Source organism: Sapajus apella, unplaced genomic scaffold (genome assembly GCF_009761245.1).
Source record: "Sapajus apella isolate SASKATOON/1434 unplaced genomic scaffold, GSC_monkey_1.0 scaffold5, whole genome shotgun sequence".
In the NCBI taxonomy this organism is placed as follows: Eukaryota; Metazoa; Chordata; class Mammalia; order Primates; family Cebidae; genus Sapajus; species Sapajus apella.
The window spans coordinates 18,704,775-18,727,240 of record NW_022436945.1 but is presented as its reverse complement, the minus strand read 5'-3'; positions in this window follow the sequence as shown (position 1 = coordinate 18,727,240).

The window sequence follows — 22,466 nt, the reverse complement described above, 5'->3', positions numbered from 1 at the left end:
AAAAGTGGGTGAAAGATATGAACAGACACTTTTCAAAAGAAGACATCTATGAGGCCAACAAACCTATGAAAAAATGCTCATCATCACTGGTCATTAGAGAAATGCAAATCAATACCACATTGAGATACCATCTCATGCCAGTTAGAATGGTGATCATTACAAAATCTGGAGATAAGAGATGCTGAAGAGGATGTGGAGAAATAGGAACACTTTTACACTGTTGGTGGGAGTGTAAATTAGTTCAGCCATTGTAGAAGACAGTGTAGTGATTCCTAAAGGACCTAGAAATAAATATTCCATTTGATCCAGCAATCCCATTACTGGGTATATACCCAAAGGATTATAAATCGTTCTATTATAAGGACATATGCATATGTATGTTGATTGTGCCACTGTTTACAATAGCAAAGACCTAAAACTAACCCAAATGCCCAGCAATGATAACTGAACAAAGAAAATGTGGCACATATGTGCCATGGAATGCAGCCATAAAAAAACGATGAGTTTGTGTTCTTTGCAGGGACATGGGTGAATCTGGAAATCATCATTCTCAGCAAACTGACACAAGGAAAAGAAAATCAAACACCATATGTTCTCACTCATAGGCGGGTGTTGAATAATGAGAACACATGTACACAGGGAGGGGAGCGTCACACACTGGGTTCTGTTGGGGGGCACTGGGGGAGGGACAGCAGGAGTTAGGGAGGTTGAGGAGGGATAACATGGGGAGAAATTCCAGATATAGGTGATGGAGGGATAGAGGCAGCAAGCCACCTTGCCATGGATGTACCTATGCAACAACCCTGAATGATCTGCACAGGTACCCCAGAACCCAAAGTACAATAAGAAAAAAAAAGATTATCAAAAAAAGAATAGTAATAGAAATGTTAATTAATTGTATATTTGTCAATACATATTCCATGATAACAGTTTTTCCGCTTTCTCCTTATCTTGAAAAAGCCATGTGTGGGAGATAGCAAAAATTAAAATACTCTTCCCTTCTATTGAAGATGTGCATACTATGCCTCCCTATTTTAATCTAGACAGGACACATGACTAGCTTTGGCTACAGTGTAGGAGAAGGGACAATGTATGAGTTAGAGACTAAACCTCAGGAGACTTTACACCATTATGCTCACTCTTGGAACCCTGGGACTGCTACTTTAATAAGTGTTATACTATCCCATTAGCAAATGAGAAAAAAGGTGAAGTGAGGCCCCAATTCGCTTTTTCTTATGACTGTTTCATACAAGTCTTATTGGGAAAAGCTGCAAAGAAGAAAGGACTTACAGAGTGCCTACATAAATTGGTTATGAGTGACATATAAACAAGGAACAACAAACTGTGGAAGGCCACAGGAGGCCTCTGAGGAGGAAGGCCTCTCCATGCCTCATGTTCCAGTGCAGGGTGACTTAGGCTTTGTTACCATAAACATTGTGCACGAGGACATAAAACCCCTTTGCAGCACTGTGATGTAGCCAGACTTGTAGGCTCCTTGTAAGGCCCATGTTCCATCAGCTGTACATAGATAATAAACTAAAGATAACCACATGTTCTTGTTTTGTGAAACTCCCAAACCGCCACTGTTATCAACCCTGAGGATGACATATGAGTTCTGGCTCACTGATTCACTCCTGGCTCACTGATTCATTCCAGCATCACTCCACCCCTACCCTATAGATCAAAGTGATTGTAATCAAGAAATAGAGCTTGGGGCCTTCATTGCCACCTCCAGAGTAATAAAGTGATGGCCCCTGGTCCCACTTTCTCTCTTAATCTTTTTCTCATTCATTTGTAGCCACCAAACTCAGGGTACCCATGTGTGATGTAGGGCTGAATCCCTATATTCTGGTGCCCAGTATGAAGCTCATGGATCCCTATGTTACGGAACCCAATGTGTGGGACTCATGGAATCCCTACAAAGGCTCTCTTAAAGCAGGCTGGTGTCTAGCTGATTGCAGCTGTATAATTTACCACACTATTTTATACCAAAAGAACCACATAACTAAATGTAGTCTAGCAGATTTGTGAGATTCATGAATGTTTGTGGTAGGCAGGATATCTCATCCACCAGATAAATACAAACCATGTATATAAGTATGCTGTGAATTTGGTGTGTTTTCATGATTAATGTTATATTATATGGCATGATTTCATGATTTCATGTTATATGGCATAGTTGGTCTTAATATAGGTTATTTGTGTAAGCTTGACCTAATTACATAAGCCTTTTAAAAGTTTTCTCTAGCTATTCTCAGAAAGATATATGTAAAAGATCAGAAGCATAGGATGGTTTTTGACACATGGGAGCTGTTCTCCATGACTAAGACAGAGGAGCCCAGATGGCAAAAACTGGAGAACTGGAGAGCAGTCTCTAATTGCTGAGAAAACTAACCAGCCAGTAGCTAACGAGGCAAGGGAAACATCAGTTCTGCAACTGCAAGAAAATGAATTCTGCCAACAACCTGAGGGATCTTGGAATTAGGTCTTTCCTAAGTCAAGCCTACAAATAAGTACACAACCAGTCAATGCCTTGATGTAACCTTAGGAGATGCTGAGATGAGATAGAAAATGCTGGATTCTTGATACAGGGACATTGTGAGATTAATAGTATTGTGTTGTTTTAAGCTGCTAAATTTGTAGTGATTTGTTACACAGCAATAGAAAACGAATGCAATTGTTTTTGGTTTAAACTGCTAAGTTGTGTTGATGTTATATTATAATGCAAAAGTTAACTGATATCCAGAGAGTAGAAGTCATAAGATGGTAGTTGTGAGTTTGCTGCTGAGTTAGCTAGATCAGAGCTACATTTTGAAGTAGAACCCCATCATCCTAAAAATAATTAAATTTTAAATGTTCATGTAGGGGCATCCCCTCCTTCTACTTCTCTTAAGGGAGCAAACACTCTTCTCTTTTGGGGCATTATTTTTTCTCAATTATAATAATAAAGACATAAATAATGAACATTATTAATAATAATAGAAAAGGTAAATTGTTAACCTACATTTGAGTATATTTTTTAATATTGAAGATTTATCTGAATTTAACCATAGTAATTACTAATCCAGCACAATTGGTAGGTCACTTCAAAAGAGTCAAGACATTCATTTGAATAACTGGATCATGCCTTCTTTAACTCCCTTGATTCTCATTTGTCTTTTCCACATTAGCTTAGGACAACAACCTCCAAAGAGTAGGTGATCAATAAAAATTTTGGTGAAGTAATTGCAAAACTATTTTAGAAAAGATTAAAAATATGCTGCAAAATGTTACCTCTTGGCTTTCTGTCAAGAAACAGTAGCTAATCATCTAAACTCTATAATAAAAAGGAAATGAAAATCAATGATTTTATCTCATCCATGTCATTTGTCTTGGATTACTGTAGATAATAGCAGAGTGAGACTCAATTACAAACATACCTTTAACAAGGGTTATTAAAACTAATGAGTGAGATGTCTTTATAGCAAAGGTCTGCTCTTCAGTATGCCCAGTTTTGCATTTAGTCTCCATATTAATAAATCTTTAGGTGCTAGGAGTATATACAGCAGAAAAGAAAACTGTAATATTATATACCAGACAATTGAGAAACAAGTCTCAGAGTAAATTACCATAGGCAACTAGGAAATATAAGCAATTATAGGAAAATATCAAATATTACATACAATATTTTAGAGGTAGTTATGCTTAGAAAAGATATTTCATGTATTATCTGAGTCTGAAAATGTCTCTCTTCTAAAGTTTCTTTTATATTATGATCCTACCCTGGATCCTTTATCTCCAGGGAAGTATTCCTTTATCTCCAGCTTTCAAGCTGATGTAAAATTTCAAAGTTATGGACTTACAGTTCTTTATAGAAGAATTATTTGTTAGCCCAATTATAACTGCAAAAATTGTAATGAATGCTTCATTATAATTAAACTAGTTAGAATAAGCCAAATGGATACTTTTTAAAAAGATAGTCTATTATTACAAACAGGTTGCATGTTTAATTCTAACTAACAATAGAGGTAGCCGTTTATAACCCAATGAGTACAAATAAAATAGGTTCTGTTCTAATATTGTATTTGTATATTGTTTAAGGTCATGCTTAAAGAAATTCCACCATTATATTTGTAGGTGCACATGATCTTCCACCTTTATAATTCAAATTTGAGTGCATAAAATGATTGAATCACAAATAATAGAAATGTGAAGTCAGGTCCAAGAAAAATGCAAACTCAATTTTTTTCTGATGGTATATTTAAATAATAACTAAACACACATGAATTGTGAGAGGACAGAAGAGCATATATCATTGTCTTCACACTATATTGGGAGGCATAAGAACTAGCAAAATCTCTAATGTCACAAGTTACACGATCACATTTTTTAAAACATCAGGCCAGATTAAGAACACAATTTCTATCACATTAATAATGCTAACCACCATTGATTTTTTAAATGACATATGAGTGTGTTCCAAATAAAACCTCAGAATTTTAAAGAAGTGTTTTAAGAAAGTTTGACGATAGAACCATCATTCTGAAAATGAAATGTCTAGAACAGACTGTCCTAGAAAATCAGCAAAGAGCAGAGATTGAAAACTGGAAGCACAGAGATTGTACAGTGTTCATAAGGACAACATATACCGATCAATAATAATGATGATGGTACTAAAATTACTGGCTACTATTTCCAAGTACATATTCAAGATTATGTTGTAAATATCAGAGTATCTAACCCCATTGATGGTCAGCATCTTCACATGGCAAAATAGAGGGGCAGCTTTACTATTAAAGAGGGCAACGCTCATGAGTCCCCAGAGTCCTCAAACACCCTTTTGCTTTACTTTGATTATTTTATTTCTTCCCTGTTCCTATATCCATTTAAAAATCTTATCAAAAAACAAATGAAGGAAAATAACCCTCTAGAAAATGAGAAAAGATAACTGTTTTATAATCTAGTCCTTTGGCCCTTTCGTCATTTAATCCCCCCTTTCCTCCTTTTTCTCTCTTCCTCCCATTTTATTCATTGATATATTAGCAAAAATAAATCAGGAGTCATCTATGTGCCAGGATTTGTGCATAGTGCAATGGGCAAGACACAACATCTGTCCTCATTTACAAAATAATTCAGCCAGAAACAGAGAGAGGTAAAATGCCAATAATCACACGAAGTGACAGATGTTATGTCAGTGTTCAGTGTTAAGGGTTAAAACAAAATACATGAGTAGTATTTGGGGGTCAGAGAATACTCACCTGAAGAGAGGATGTGAAAATAATGACATGAAATGAGGTGAAAAATTTGAGCAAGTTTCTGCCAAAAACGGACAGAATTTGCAAAGCTTGATGACAAGAAAATGTAAGGTATATTCAGAATGCATATGTTGCATCATTCAGTGAAACATGTAAAGCATGTAAAGAAAGAAAGAGCAGACTAAATCATCCTAACAAATTCGGAGTTCATCCAGAGTGCACAGTGTATTAAACCAAGGACATTAAGTAGTAGAATGTTAGTTTATAAATAATTGTGTTTATGAAATGCATAATGACACAAATGTTCACATGACATGTGTACTCCTTGTTCATGTCTGAAGGATGCTCTAACAATTTTTCATCTCTTCTCATACCACAGCATCATCAACACAGAAGAAGATTTCTGTAACCAAATGTTGTGGGAGGAGTTTCTCCCCACCAGTAAGCAAGCAAACACTTCTCCAGCAGACAACAACTGAGTGTCATCCAATTCAATTCTGACACTATCTACTTGCAGATTGCATCAGATCTCACAGGTTTTGGGATCTGCTCCTGCCTTCAGAGACCAGTCGCAAGTCCAGGTGTTGGGAACTTCTTACCATCTGGACTTAAGTTGGGGTTCACACAGCTCCCTCTGTGGGTTCCATTAATTTGCTAGAGCCGCTTACAAAACTCAGAGAAACATACACTACTCTATACATCCTTTCCTGTTTTATGTTTCCCTATAACATTATTTTACTTAACATCACAATATATCTACTTATTTTTATTTGTTTGTTATCGATCTACCTCGCTGGAATTTATATTTCTGGATATTTTCTGGATTTTCCCTGTTGTATCTCCCTTCCTAGACTGTTTTCACACCCTCTCTGAAACCATTGAGATCCATGCTCAAATAAGTAAAAATGCGTAGTTTAAATGCAAACTGTCCTCTTTTCATTCATTACCAGAGCTCTACTCCATCACAGTTGGCATCTCTAAGAGTCAAACATCAGGATAGTGAGTGCTTTTGAATTCTGTGCTCGGATTCTCAGGAGGCTGATTTTCAAAACCAGAGAGCCAGAAATTGGAGAACATAGCAACGGACAATAGTAATTCATGGAGTATGAGGATAAATAGTGAGAAAAAAACTAAATGTGAATTGAAAATAGGGCCTGAGACAATGCGAGAAAACGAATTGGTCCCCCTTTGGGTGAAACGCTATCTAAAACAACTGACTCGATGATTTAAATACATGCATTTTATAAATCGTTAGAAGAACGAGGAGGAAGAAGAGCAAAAGGGACAAAGAGAACTGAAAGGAATTGGAAATGGCAGAGCGACCAAAACTGGCTCTGGCCATCATGTAATGAGGCAATTCTGCCATTACAACATAAAGGCTGTAATTTGTCTTATATGGTCTGGCTTGGAAGGTAGCTCTCTAATATTATCATGGGGTACAAACATTGTTTTAAGGCTAGAAACTTGGGCTTATATATTTTGAGTAATTAGTTTGGCAGTCAAGGCCATATCATGTTTCCTCATTAAGTCAAATTTTCATCATGAATATAATAAAGTTTGAAAATGAGTGTTCTGAGATATTTCTGTTTTAAATGGCTAACATTCCTGTACGAAAAGTCAATGTCAATGCATATCCTTCTTGCTTAGGAGCAAGAAATTTTGTAATATCAAACAATATTGTCCACAGAAGTCTGAAATATTAAAGTATCCCCAGTGGAATCAGTAGGCAACCATAGATAGAACACAGTGTCACTGGCATAACAGTGATGAATCAGGCTATTTTGTTGGAAAATTGAAGACCATGATAGATAGATAGTAAGGAATTTATTTGGTGAGCAGGCACTCTCTCATAAAAAATATGTGTCCCAGTCAGACGCACTAACATTTTGTATTCTCATAAAACCTTAAATATCCATATTTTGGAGGCTACTCATCACCTGGCTAATTAAGATGTGCATAAATATAATGTGTAAGTGACAGGGTTAAAATCTGTTTCTTGAAAATGAGTGAAACTATTTGGCTAATTTAGTTAAAATTTGTCAATTTAGAGCCTTCATTGTAAAAGGTCAATATCAAGGGGAAAACTAGACTTTGGCTTTGAAAAATTCTTACTAATTAGTAGTCATTTCCTCTGCTGGTTAAATAGATTCATGTCTACTTTGATATACATGTTTGGAAAATTAAGTACATTGGGCAAAATTGTTCACCTAGAGTAACAAATTTCATAGCAAAAGTTTCCTAACCTTTTCACTCTGACATCAAGACACAATTTGGTGGACATACACATGAATCCTCCTATGTCCTGGAGTACAGGAAGAACCTGTGACTGGCCTTGGATCAACCCAAAATGACAACGTTAATGAGACGCACTCCCTTTATTAGGTTATATTATATTCCAGAGGTGTTGAGATTTATTTTCATGATCACATTATCTTATAAATGATGCCACTTTAGGAGACTGGGGAGAGAGATTATCCTTCTGGCCATGAACAGGTAAGGTGCCACGTTGTAAGAAAATCACATGTTCAGGAATCACAGGTGGCCATTAGGAGTTGAGAGCAACCCTCAACTCACAGTCAGTGAGAAAATAGGAATCTCAGGCCCACAGCCATAAGGAAATAAGTTAGAAGCAGATTCTTCCTCAGACAAGCATCCAGATGACCATGCTACTTGGCCAACACCTTGATTACATCCTTGTGAGACCTCGAGCAGAGGACTCAGCTAAGTAGTGCCGAGGCTCCCCAACTGCACAGGGTTAAAGGATAAATGTGTTGTTTTCAGCCACTAAGTCTGTAATTTGTTACATAGCAATAGAAAACTAATACACCCACTGTGGTAAGCATTATTTTAAACATCTAGCAATAGCAGACTATAAAGTTAAGGAACATATAGAAACAAAATAATGATGTCAGTTGTTTGAACTGCATCTGAAATTATTGCATTAATCTACACAATTTTATTGTCTTCTTTTTGCCTAACATTGCAGGATATTAGACCTACAAAAAGTTATTCCAAAATAGAGGATATTTGGTCATTATCTTTAAAAATCTTGCAACATAAACGACAGGCTTCCAATTATAAAAGAAAAACTGATGCACTGAAGAGAAAATTTGGACAAATGGTAAAGCATAATTGAAGTTTGTTACTTACACCTACATATTTTATTTATTTATAAAACAAATCACCCTCTGCAATTTGGTTTAACTTGTGTTTTTAAAAATTATATTTGTATAAGGTACAAGAACATCAGAATACTGAACTTTTATTTAGTTTAGTTGTGAGATACAGTCTTATCTGAAGAGTAGATTTGGTAAAGGAGTTCTCTGAAGTGTGGATTTGGTAAAGGAGTTGCTAATACGTTAAAATTTAATCAGGTAGTTTATAAATCTTAAAGCTCGATTTAATGTAGGTATCATATATTACAGTTTATAGTAAAAAAAATCACATGGAGTAAATCATCTGTGAGAAAATCAAGAGAAAGAAATGTAACTTGTGTTCAGTCTTACATTTCCAATTTCTAGCATAGCAGTAGCATGTTTAGGCATGAAAAATGGTTGTGGACCAAAAAATATTTAGAGCACAGAAAGCATAATGTAATAAATTACAGTCCCTGAAGCAGATGATACCTACACTTACAGAAGAGAGTGAAATTGGTATGAGTTATAGGATATAGTGAAAGTGTTAGGGGAAAATGCAGCACTTCAGGTTGTAAGATAGTGGAGGCAGAATAAATAATAAATTCAAAGACAAAAGTAGCAACTTAGAATTTTAAAAATCACATAAAGCAATGAACCCAGTTTGATGTATAATAATAAACACACTGACGGATCTGGAGTGGATTGATTATACAGAGGCATGATGAAAAATCAGGTAAATTTTCAAAGGTCTAAAATTTTGGACATTTGAGATTTTCACTTTGATGTGCAAATCAGTGGAAAGTAATAGCATGCCCGTAAGAATAAAAATTGCATAAAGATAATGTTATTTAAGAAAGGAAAATGTATACATGAGATACATTTTGTTACCTCTGATAGATAGCAGCTGAGAAAATGGGTTCAGAAGTCAGAAAGCATGAATTAGAATCCAAGCTTTTTAATTCTCTTGCTGTGCTCTGTTCTTCAATACATGCTTAGTCGTAAAATGGGACAATCAAAATACTATTTGTTGGGATTATTTTACATAAGTCCTTAATTTATAAACTACTTGATTTCTCCCAAAATAGTCGAGATTTGTAGTATCACATATGTACACATAGTTGTTTTCTTTTTAAGAATTGTTTTTTTTTTACACTTTTTTTATAGCTTAGATTTCTGTAATGCATTAGCACTTACAGACAAAAAAATGGGTTAGACAAAAAAAGCATTACTCTAATAGCTAGACAGATTTGACACATTAGAGATAGGTTTAGTGATTCTCTGAAATGTGCTATACCTTATACTTAATATCTGGCCTTTCCCAAGATGTACCAGTCAGTCTTAAATTGTGAAATTTGAGCAACTTAACTTTACTAAGAAAAGTAAATTCTGAATTCACATTCTTTCTTTCTCTCTGTCTCTCTGTCTCTCTCTGTGTGTGCATGTGTGTGTCTGCCTGTCTGCCTCTCAACCATTTTCAAAAGGTGAAGTTGTATAAACATAAACACCGTGACCCTGGGAATATCATTCTCATTTTATAAGCACGCAGAAAGAAATACTGCCTCTTTCTTTAATTCGGCACTCAGACTCTGCTAGGAGAAGTTGCTAGTGGAGTCAGGCACAATTCTACTATTACTGCTTTTTGGTATGAAAGTAAGCCATTGCTTTCACATCTGTGAAAATCCCAGAAATTGAATCTTCAAGCCATTGACTTCTGAATTAAAAATCAATCTGGATCAGAGACCTGGAATGGTCCGCCTGGATTTAAACTCCAGTTGCACCATAGGAACCAAATATTTCCTTTGCTGTGTTGAAAATTGTGAGCTATGCTCTATGACAAATATCCTTTTGATTAAACACCCACTCATATTTGTCAAGGTTCTGTCAAGTGAAAATTTCAGATTCTAAAGGGACCCTTATCCTCCAATTATTTTGTTCAGAACATTTGGTGTTTTGATTTCTGGGAAAGTTTGCTTTCCTGCAGCATGAATGAGCCTTGCCAAGTACTGAGACGATTAGTACCAACAATAATAATTGAGCCATCATGCACGGGGAACATTTGAATATGGATAGATTCTCAGTTTCTGCTTTATATGTAAAAAATAAAGCAAAATCTTCTATGGAAACCAAGGAACCATCACAGCTGTGAAACTGCAATTTTGTCTTATTATTAGAAGTTTCAAGAAAATAAAACCTCAGCATAATAATCAAAGGTTTGGTATTGTAAAGAAAAAAACATGTTATGATTCTGGACATACGTCAAATAAGTTACAAATTCCAAAATAAAGGTATCTTTTAATAAATATTTATTGCATTGATATTAAAGTCATTATTATTGCATTAATATTAAAATAATTATAAGTGCATAAAAATGAAAAAACACTCTCAGCTCCACAACAAGGTATATAGTAAATTTTAGATTCTTCTTGGCTTATTTGCATGTGGTAATTATTTTCTATATAAATTAGAAATTGACAGACTACTTTTGCTTATGTTAAGAATCATCAGTAATTTTCTGGGGCCAATTAACAAAATTTATAAGTATTCATTTCCATCAAGATTTAAATTAAATAATTTTTAACTGTCTTTTCAGAAAATAATAGCCTATTAATACAATCACAAAGTCCAACAATATATTTATTTAGTCCTTTAACAATTAGTTTCTTATTCTGACTCTATGCAAAGGCTATAGGCCAGGCATATGTACTGAAGAAGGAACATTTTATGGCTTTGGCCATCATGGATATAATATTCTAATAAGTGACATAGAAGTAACATGTAGTTACAAAATTTACTTTAAAATAATAATTATGAAATAGAAGTGTATGGTATCATGAGAATATACAGTCAAAATTTCACTATACTCATCAGAATTAGCAAAGGTCCTCATTAGGAAATAATAATTGAACGTATTTTGGCTAGAGTCAGAAGAGGCATTCTGAATGGTGAATTTAGAAATTTTTAAGGACCCAAAGGAAGCAGAGGCATGGCAAAGTCAAGCAGTAAATGACATCAGAAGGCACATTACAATGATAAAGAGCTTTTATATCAAATTAGTAGTTTTCAATGAATGATACTCCCTATATGATCAGTTCCTGCATTGCTATAAGGAATACCTGAAGCTGAGTTTTATGCATGTGTATACATATATATACGATAATTTATATATAGATTATATGTTATGTATATTATAATTTATATATTATATATGTATTACAATTTTTATATATACATATATATATATATATATACACATATATATATTTAAAGAGGTTTAATTGGCTCACAGTTCTGCATGCTGTACAGCAATCATGGCAACAACTGCTCCTGGGGAGGCCTCAGAGAGCTTTTACTCATGGCAAAAAGCTCCTATATGGCAGGAGATGGACCAAGAGAGTGAAGGAAGGTGTCAAACACTTTTAAACAACTAGATCTTCGAGGCATTCATTCACTGTACAGCACCAAGCGGGGTCGGTTATCAACCATCCATGAGAGCTCTGTCCTCATGATCCAGTCACCTCCCACCAGGCCCCACCTCCAACACTGGGGATTACAATTCAGCATCAGATTTGGGTGGGGACACAGATACAAACCATATCACCTCCTTAGATACTTCCAGCACTGATTCCTATTCTCAGCAACCAGGAGTCCCTCTTGTTATTTCTTTCCCTTAGGTACAGGTTCATGATGTTCAGTTTACTGTAACAATAGGTGCCCACAGTCCCTCCTTCTGCTTTGAGTACTGACAGACAGCCTCTTATTCATGCCATGCCTGCCGACACAACTCTTAAGTGATAAGTTCGGTTCTCTTCCTTCTAAATGGTGGTTTTGGAGATAATTCATGTTTCTCTTTTACTATGCTGCCATAATACTATATATAAATTCTCTATAATTTTTTTCAAAACTCTACATTGACACATTGGGGCAGGCTTTGCACCCAATTTGGGGGGCAAAAAATTACATACACTTATGTTTGTATTGGCACAGAAAGTGTTATCACACAATATTAAACATAAACCACTTCCCCAGCATTTAAAAATAGATAGATTTGGCCAAAGACCAAGAATAGCTAACACAACATTGACAGAAAGAACAGTCAGAGGACTTACACAACCCAACTTCAAAACTTACTATAAAGCTATACTACTCTTTAAGACTGCTGAAAAAACAGACAAATCAATGGAACAGGTTAGAGAGTGTAGAAATAAACCCACATATGTAGAGTCAACTGAAATTTGATAAAAAGGCAAAGAAAATACAATGTAAAACCGTCTTTTCAACAAATGGTACTGATAGAACTGAGCAACCACATGGTAATATCTATCTATCTATCTATCTATCTATCTATCTATCTATCTATCTATGTATCTATCTAGATATATAGATACAACACTTACATTCTTCCCAAAAATCAACTCAAAATGGATCCAAAATGAAAAATTACAAACTTCTGAGAAGATAGCACACAGAAAAATCTAGATGATCTTGGATATGACTACGACTTTAGATATAATACCAAAGACAATATAAATAATTGATAAAACTGGATTTCATTAAAATTAAAAAACTTTTGCTCTGTGAAAGACACTTTGGAGAGAGTAAGACATGCCAAAGACTGAGAAAAAATATTTACATAAGGCAAATCTGAGAAAAATAACTGTTATTCAAAATACCCAATGGATTCTTAAAACTCAACAATAAAGAATTGAACAGCTCAAATTCAAAAACTGGCAGAAATCTGAAAGGAAACTTCATCAAAAATATAAAGATTGCCACCAGTCACATGAAAAGATGTTCAACATCCTATGTCATTGGGGAATTGCAACTTAAAACAAGTTACCACAACACACCTATTTGAATAGCCAAGACACTGATAATACCAAATACTGATGACAATGTGAAGCAATAGAAACTTTGTTTCATTGCTGGTGGGAATGCAAAATGGTACAGCCACACTGGAAAACAGTTTGTCAGAACTGCTTCTGCAAAATGAAATGTATATTATGCAGCAATTGTAGTCCCTGATGTTTACCAAAATGCATTGAAACTTATGTCCATGGAAACCTACAAATGGATATTCAGAGTAGTTTTATTCAATATTGCTAAGAAGCAACCAAGATGTCCTTCAGTAGGTGAATGGATAAACAAACTGTGTTACATGCAGACAATGATCTATTATGCAGTGCCAAAAAAAAAAAGAAAATTGTTATCTATCAAGTCACGAAAAGATATGGAGGAACTTTAAATGTGTATTACTAAGTGAAATAAGCCAATCTAAAAAGGCTGTATACTATATGAGTACAACTACATGAAATTAGTGTGAAGTCAAAACTATGGGGATAGTAAAAGAAGATCAGTAGCTATCAAGAGTTAAACAAGAGGGAAGGCTGAATTGGTGGGCCACCAAGGATTTTTAGAGCAGTGCAACAGTGCTATGCTGCATGACACCATAATGACAGAAATATAAAATGGATATGTATGTAACAGATATGTATAAAGGTGGATACATTTGTTCAAACTCATAGAATGTACAACGCCAATAGAACTATGGACTTTGGTTCATAATAAGACCTCAATGTAAGTTTATGAATTTTAACAAATTTACCACTCCAGTGGGGAATGTTGCTAGAGAAGGAGGCTGTGCATCTGTGCTATGCCTCTCTTTCCTTTGGCTCTCTTGATAGAGGATGAGGCGATACAGTATATGGGAAATCTTTCTACTTTCCACTCAATTTTGCTGTGAACCTGGAGCTGTTCTAAAATGATAGTTAATTTAAAAATAAAGAAATAGTTAAAAAAGCAAACTCTTCCTTTCCAGTGGAAAAAAAAATAGATTTCAAGAAACTATTTAGACTTTTCTTTGTGAAAAATATGACCGTAATAGATTATCATATAAATCAGCAAATGAGTGGTAACTTCTGTGCCCTTTTGATACATGCTTTCTAGTTCATCACATTCCAACATTCTCAATGGATGCTGAATACTGAGGCCAAATGTTAGATGCCATTTAATTTTATTAAGGCATCTATTAAGATGCCTTAATTCTATTAAGGAATCTGTGTCCCAGCTGGTCAATTAAATTGCTGACCCTGACAATAGGGATACAAGTTTCATCGTACTCCTAACTGCATTCCCATTTGCCTTATATTGTATGGGGTATCTGTGGACTCTCTCTTCACTCAAATTAATTCTTATACTCTTCCATTTTTCATTGTGATTCATGTTGATATTATACTCTAGCTTATCAATGTCTTCCAATGTTTTAGTATGGAATTCATCACTTCTTCTTGTAGTGTAGAATTGCCTGACCACTGGTAGACAGTGAATTTGATAAAAGATGTTAATATCTCTTCAGTCTCTCTGCACTCCAATTGGATGCTTCACAGATGAAAGTCTCTATGACATATTAAATACAGCAATAGTCCTTGATAATTTTATAGTCTTCCAAAGACAAATAAATAAGTTAATTTTAAAAGTAACCTTGGACTATACTAACTTTTATATTTATTAATGTGTCATATCTCATAAAATACAAATATCTAATATTAAATATTCAATGATTATGTTCAAAGCCAAAAGTGATATCTTTCTTATATAAATGATCAAATATAGAATCACAACAAATACATTGTTGATAGTTAACAAATTGGCAACTGAGTCAAAGATCTGGCTTCAAACCCAGAATTCTGAAGTCAGAACTTCACTGTAACGGCAGATAAGGTAAGAATGACTGCATTATAAAATAACAACCTGCTCTTTTCAATTTTTTTCTAGTAGATTAAACAATTAATCATATAGTATTTCTTTTTATGAAGGTTTTCATGAAATAATTTATTCTTTAAGAGAAGAAAAAGAAGAGATAATACTTAGGAATACAATTAAGATGAAACACATTATCCTATTGTATTTGTTTTGAACTTGATTATAATTCTTTGCATCTTAATTAAATACTAGACTAACAAATAAATAGCATTGTTCTAATAAGAAATGAACCATAATTAGCATAATTTGCATACAAGCAAATTGTGAAATAGTAATTACAAATCTAATCTATTCATTAGTATCTCTGATACTCATTGTCAAATATTATTAGTCTCTTTTAAACTGCCTTTTGAAAATCGACACTTTAAATAACTATTAATACTGCTACTGTTATCACCATTACTACCCTGACTTTTGTTTTTAACTAATTGCTATGTGACAGTATATTCCAGGTATGTACACATATTTCTGATTGATGTACCTTCAAGCTTAAGTTTTGATATGTCATGTTTGAAAATGCTTGCATATATCTCAACTAGGGCTAAAATTAAAAGCCACTAAGAATTTCTTCAATAAACTTTAAAAGGACTTTCAAGATATGTTCAGATTCTTTAGAATCTCTAATGTCCTTAGATTCAAGACATCAAAATGGAAACAGGTTTTTTTTACAATGCATTCTAGGCATGGAATCAAGGCAATATATTCTAAGAGAAACAAGATAAATTGTACTTATTTTTTAAGGCTATGAATTACATAATCTCAATTATTTTTATTGAGTCATGGTTTTCTTAAATGTTTGCTTCCTGTATCACTCTGTGATCATATTTGCAACGTGAGCAGATGACTAGGTATAATGTTTTAGTTGATTAAACACTTAAATTTTATCCTTTAGATCAAAGTTCCCAAGGACAATTTTATTGCATATGCAAAACTATTTTCCTATGGGAAATAAAGTAACAAAAATAAGATCACTTTGAAAAATGCACCCATATCTGAAACTTGTGGTTGAGTTCTTACTTCCTTTGCATGTCTCAAAGTTTATAGGAACCGATACATTATGAAACAATCCTTTTGGGATATAAGTAAATCCTCTAGCTCAGCACAACCCGTGGAAATTCTGGACTCTCAGATATAGGTGATTCTTTTGTTCTTTCTTCACAGCAGTTATCCCTACTGATATAGTCAGTGTTTCATCTCAGCATGAAATAACATCAGATAATGCTGCACTCTGAAAAGTGGATAAAATGAGGACTCTCAAATGAAAATGAATTAGAAATGTCCCCACAGTAGCAACCAGGAGTTAAAAACATGAAACTGACAAATGTACTACAAAGGGCTTTTACAAAGAGTTTTCTACTTCGACTTCTTATTCTTCACAGAGATTATTAGTACTGGAAAGTGTCAGACAGCAAATGATAAAGCTGGCCATGACAGATTTTTTATTTGAAGCAAAACCAACTATCCGGTGGATATCCATCTGATGACAGTTTTTAAATATAAAAAACAAATAAGCAAGACATTTTCTCAAATTTTCTCAAAATTATCTGTTTCACTGGATGGGTGGTTGTTGAAGGGGTCTTATCTTTTACTTCACTGTGATAGTGACAGAATTTACAGAGAATATTATTTTTTTAAGTATCTGAGGAATAAGTCATGATAATATTTTGTAGCATATAAAACTATTTCTGTTTAATATTTATTTATATAACAAACTATTTTCCTGCAGGATACACAATTTGTTATGGGTCTCTTAAAAATGAATTAAATTTCCTCTTAAATGAGACTTACTCATTTTAAACCTTTGGAATAAAGAAAGAAAGTAACTGAAAACCAAAAATGATTCTTTTTGGTGTATACATTTTATAGGTGATTTTTTTCTTCCTGAAAGCACTGCCACTATTCATATAAAGTATTTTATTAATAATACAATAATTTTCAAGTTTTTGATTCATCTTCAGTTTTAGTGAGTCAAAAATTTGGTTCCCATAACTGCAAAGGTAGTTGAACAGCATAGCATGTATCAGCTTAGAGGATGAGTTTATTAAATTCCTACTAGGATCAGACACTGTTCTGAACTTAGAATAGTAACACTTATCCATGTGTGCACACATACACACACACAATTACTTTTGCCTTCTCAGATATGTTTTAGAATTATACAAAATTAAGCCAGCATTGCAATTAAATGTCTAGCGTAATATGATAAAACAAGCACATAGTATTTTGGGAGATTAGCATATTAGTAATAATCTGGTGAAGGTCAGATGAGGGAATATATGTGAAAGATAAGCTGATACATAAAGTATATAGAGAGTTCACAAATTAATGTTAGTGGAGGAATCAAGTCAACATCCTTCAAATCAAGTTATTTTATGAAAAATTCATAATATAAATATAATTATAAAACACGTCATAGCATATCATATCATATTGCATCCATTTCTCTAAACATTATAAGGTGAACAAATTCTCTGGATGTACTAAATTACTATATTGCCTTCATTTATCTACCACAGGCCTCATATCATAATCTCTACATTGTTTTTATCTGTTGGCAAGATTAAGAAACAGATTTTTTTTCACTTCAAAAAAAAAAAATGAGGAGGATCAGCGACATTGAAATGAAATGTCTTTTAAATGCGTCATGTGTCTAACTCCAAAACTCAGAATCATAAGAACAATCCTACCCTTAATTGTTCTTCCTTGGCACAGTGTAGATATACAGAGCCAAGGATCTCATAGTTCTTAGCAACAGTTTTACTTAATAGGCTTTCACTTTTTCTGAAATTACATGAAGCATATTTAAATGTGCTGCTGTTTCCAGAAACTTGACATGGTAGCTACGACATTATAATTTTTTTTCCAGATTACTTGGTAGATATTAACCAAGAAACTATACTCTGTCATTGCATACTTGTTTCTGAAGTATGTTTGAAAAGTTTTTTTTCCTGGAAGATCTAAATCATAGATCTAGTAGCTAGCAAAAACTCCAAAATGTTTAAATCTGATACTCCAGCGAAGAATCATACCAGTGGGTTTGGTTGCCATTTACAGATGCAACCTTTCAGAATCTGGCCCTGATATATTAGATATAGGTATATACATCTATTGTTTTCTGGGGCAAATTGCTTTTCATAAGACCTGTTTAAGTTAATAAATCGTTTTAATATCAGAAGTAGATACTATCAGAGATTGGAGGTTAGTAGTTTAGAAAAGGTCTTTATTTCTGACAAATTCAAGTAAAGAATTATAGTTTGAATTATTTGATAAATAAGCTAAAAGCATAATAGAAAAAAATAAAGAACACTTTTGGAAATGCTTACTATATGTGTATGTGTGACAGACCACAATTTATCTAATTTTGTTCAAAACTCATAAATATTTGATAATGAATCTTTTCTTTGAGTGTGAAATGCAAAGTCCAACCTCTGCTAGCAAGGTCCTCTGCTAAATCTTAAAATGCTCAAGTCATGATTTTACTGTCTTCAAGATTTCTACTTCTTTACCTAAACACAATATTTCTAAGGGTGTAGACAGGCCTATAAAACTGAGCAAGAAAGAGGGATTATTATTTTACAGCAGTAATAAATAGAGGTTTGGGGAATAGCGAATACCTGGCTTAAGAAATCTATAATTTCCACCCATTTTTTAAAAAGATTGACTCTTTCTGTCCTTCTCCTCTCTTTCCCCATCTTCTCTCTCTCTCTCTCTCTCTCTCTCTCTCTCGTACACAAACAGGTTTTGCTAAAAATAAATACTTTATTTGGTGAATGAGAGGACTGGTGAGAAGACCTAAGATGCACTAATGGTTTTCTATTCTCATTCAGAATAAAACTCTATGTTTTTAACAGGACATTAAGGATAGAAATAATTGTCAATTTAGACGTGTTTAAATCTATTTTAACAAAATAGAGTTTTTAAATGCCATCTCCCAGTTTTGTTGCAGAGCCCAGTGTTATCCTCATCTTCTTTTAGCTCCAGCTCAGTCCTTTGCATTCTGCAAAGTGTTTTCCTTCCTCTCAGAAGCCAGGAGATCCATGCCAGAGAGTATATTATATATCCTCACTTTTAAAAATTAAAAACTGAAAGTAGTAATTTATTTGTACATCCACCAAACATAGTGAATCATAGATCTATTCAGGAAAGGGAAGACTATTGCCTGGCCCCTCCTTGCCTTGCAGGCTTCTCATTTCATAGGAAGAAATGGTTGCCCTTGGAGGATTTCTTCCTGAGCCTCCGCAGGGATCTCCTTTCTTAATGCATTCCTGTAAACTATGTTGTGTGGGCAATGAGTCTCTGTCCTAGCATTCCTTCTTCATCTCTGAATTTTATTCATCTCTGCTTTTATTGATGTTTATACCTTGACATACTTATGAAATCAATCTCCTGTCCTTCACCTTCAGATTATAGTTGGACATTGCCCCTTCTCCTTGAGATCTCAATATCTACTTCTAGCAGACTAAGTTTTCAAGCACTATTCTTGATTTTTAAGTGTATTCTTCTGCAAGGAGTAATGTCTTTTGTTCCCATTTTTCCCCTACAATGAAACACTGTAATCAATTTTTGATGCTAATACTAACAATGATGGCGACATAAAATGCAGATAAACCTCTTTTAGAGAGGGATTTGACAGCAAATGTGGAGAATTGACATCTTCATGCATTTTGACTATTTGTAAAGTATTCCAAGACAATTATTCAAATTAGAGAAAAGGCACAACACCTGAAGATATCAATTTTAATTTTATCTCCAATGATAAAGATCTAAACATAACTTCCTGTTAAGCAATATAATATGGTTAGTTATGTTACATCAATTAAGTGCATTTGGTTTGTTCATTTAAATAATATCTACAAAGATGATGCAAAATGCGAAATAATTCACGTTATGATAGCCCCCACTTAAAAACCATAAACACACATGGATACGCATACATACACACACATATATGTGCACATATAAATGGTAAAATCTATAATGGCATATTGGGAAAAGTAAATAGTTGTTTTGTTAGAGTCTAATTGTGATTAATCAACTTTTAATTTCAGTTTCTGTCAGTATATTTTTATGTATGCACATTGAATAAAAAAATTAACATGTGCAATTTGGATAATAACTTTGGAGAAATAGTCATTAAGCAAATCTTAATAAATAATATGCATGCTGAACAATGTCTGCAAAGTTTATCATCTAAAACCTATTTATAAAATAGCAGTAAACATACAACGTAGCCAACCAGACAAATGTTAACCACTGCATTCAGGCATGAAATACATTTATCTTAAGATATCAGAATCTCAACAAGATTATTAATAATACATGTCCTTAAGAAGTCTGCTGTTTTATTTAAGAATTGTATAGGTTTATTTGAACCAATTAAATTCAAAGCTGTTTTCCATTTTTTTCTTCAAATTTTGATGTGATAGAACAATGTTCAATAGATTTGGTGGTAAAATATCTATCATAGTAGAGTTTCTAAAGCCTGTTTATTGTATCCTCTTGAAAAAATGTAACATATTTACATTAAAAATGGAGTATACAATTGCATATGGTATACAGACTTGCTCACATCTCTTGATTTTCTTCATAAATTTTGATGTTTCCTTGCACCGGGTATAAATCTGAAGCAGATGCCGTTATATAAATGCTTCCTCAATGTCTGCTATGGAACAAAAATTTACAAATTCCATTTATTCAGTGGCGAATAAGACAGAAAAAAATACATGCCATATGAAGCTTACATCCTACTTTAGGAACGGAAAATACAGGAATACACAAGTAAACACATAATATAACTTTAAAGAGTAGCAAATACTATGAAAACTACAACTACAGAACTTACAGAGTTGGTTCTCTTTGGGTCTTAGAATCAACAGGCTAAAGACATAACAAGTAATGAACGTACAGAAGTACTATTACAGCCAAAAGAATGTTACAGGGGTTTAGAATATCTTTCTTTTTCACTTATAAGTTATTCATCAGTTCTGTCCTAACTCTGCTTATATCAAAATTGACATTCACGCACAGAAAGAAAACATTTAAGATTATAAAATTTAAAATGTCTTTGAAATAAAAGTAGAAAAAAAATCCTCATTAAAGTTTTTTGTATCAGTAACTTTAATATATCTTACAATATTACAACTGAATCATTAATGAGCACATCATATCTTGGAGTGAACATAAGAAGAATCATCCATCTTACAGTTTGATTAATGTTTTAATATTTTCCCTATTTTTCATTGAACTTATTGTGAAGAACTGCATTATTCAGCTGACATTGAATAATATATTGTGTTATAAATACTGCATTTTAATAGATACAAAATAGATCCTATCTTTACAGGTTTTAGATATAGCACTGCTTCATATTTGTGTAGCTCAAATATCACATGTGATGATATGTTGTGGTGAAATTTTGATGATGACTTTAAAAAATAAAGGCTATATTTTTTGTTGATGCTATGCAACTCTAATATGGAATTTGGTGAGAGGACAAGTTCAGGTTGGTGGTCTGAGTAAAAAAATTTGAGGGTAACTTCTCTGAACTTGAATCCCAGAGCTGACATTTAATTTCTGAGTAAGTTTGAGCAGTGTCTCAACTTATTTGTACCTCAGTTTTCTTAATGATAATATGGATAATATGCTAATGCCTACCTTGCAAGTTATTGAATGAGTTAACTTTACTAAAGAGCTTAGAATATATGGCATAAAGTAAGTGCTACATATGTCTTAATCATTGTTATTCTTTATTGCATTCTGAGTGTCTGGTTAGACTTCCAAGGGGAATTATAAATAGTACTTTGTCATGGTCAAAATGTAGAGTTGCATGTATTGGAAGAATGACAGGGTGAGGAACAAATCTGGGGAAATAGACCAGGGTCAGATTGTGGATGCCGTAGTAAAACACTAAGTTACAATAGAAAGTACACAACTCGGGGGGGGGATAGGGGAAGAGAAAATACACACAGACACACACACACACACACACACACACACACACCATATAAATACACACACACATACATTAGACACACACACATATACACATAGGTGATGCTATCTAGTGGAAAATTGGTTATAATACTTAAAAACTGAATAATAATGCTGTCATATTTTTTATTATTGCGCATACATATTCCACAATTAAGTTGTTACATAGAAAGAACAATTATAGCTGCTATTTACCTATAGGCAAATAAGGAAATGAAGAATTTTTATTTATAAAAATGGAAAAATAAATAAACCTTCCATCATGTGATGGCTAAAAGGCTAAAGACTACAAAATGAAAACAAAACTGCTAAAATGGTCCAGTAAATGATGGAATCCTAAATGGGG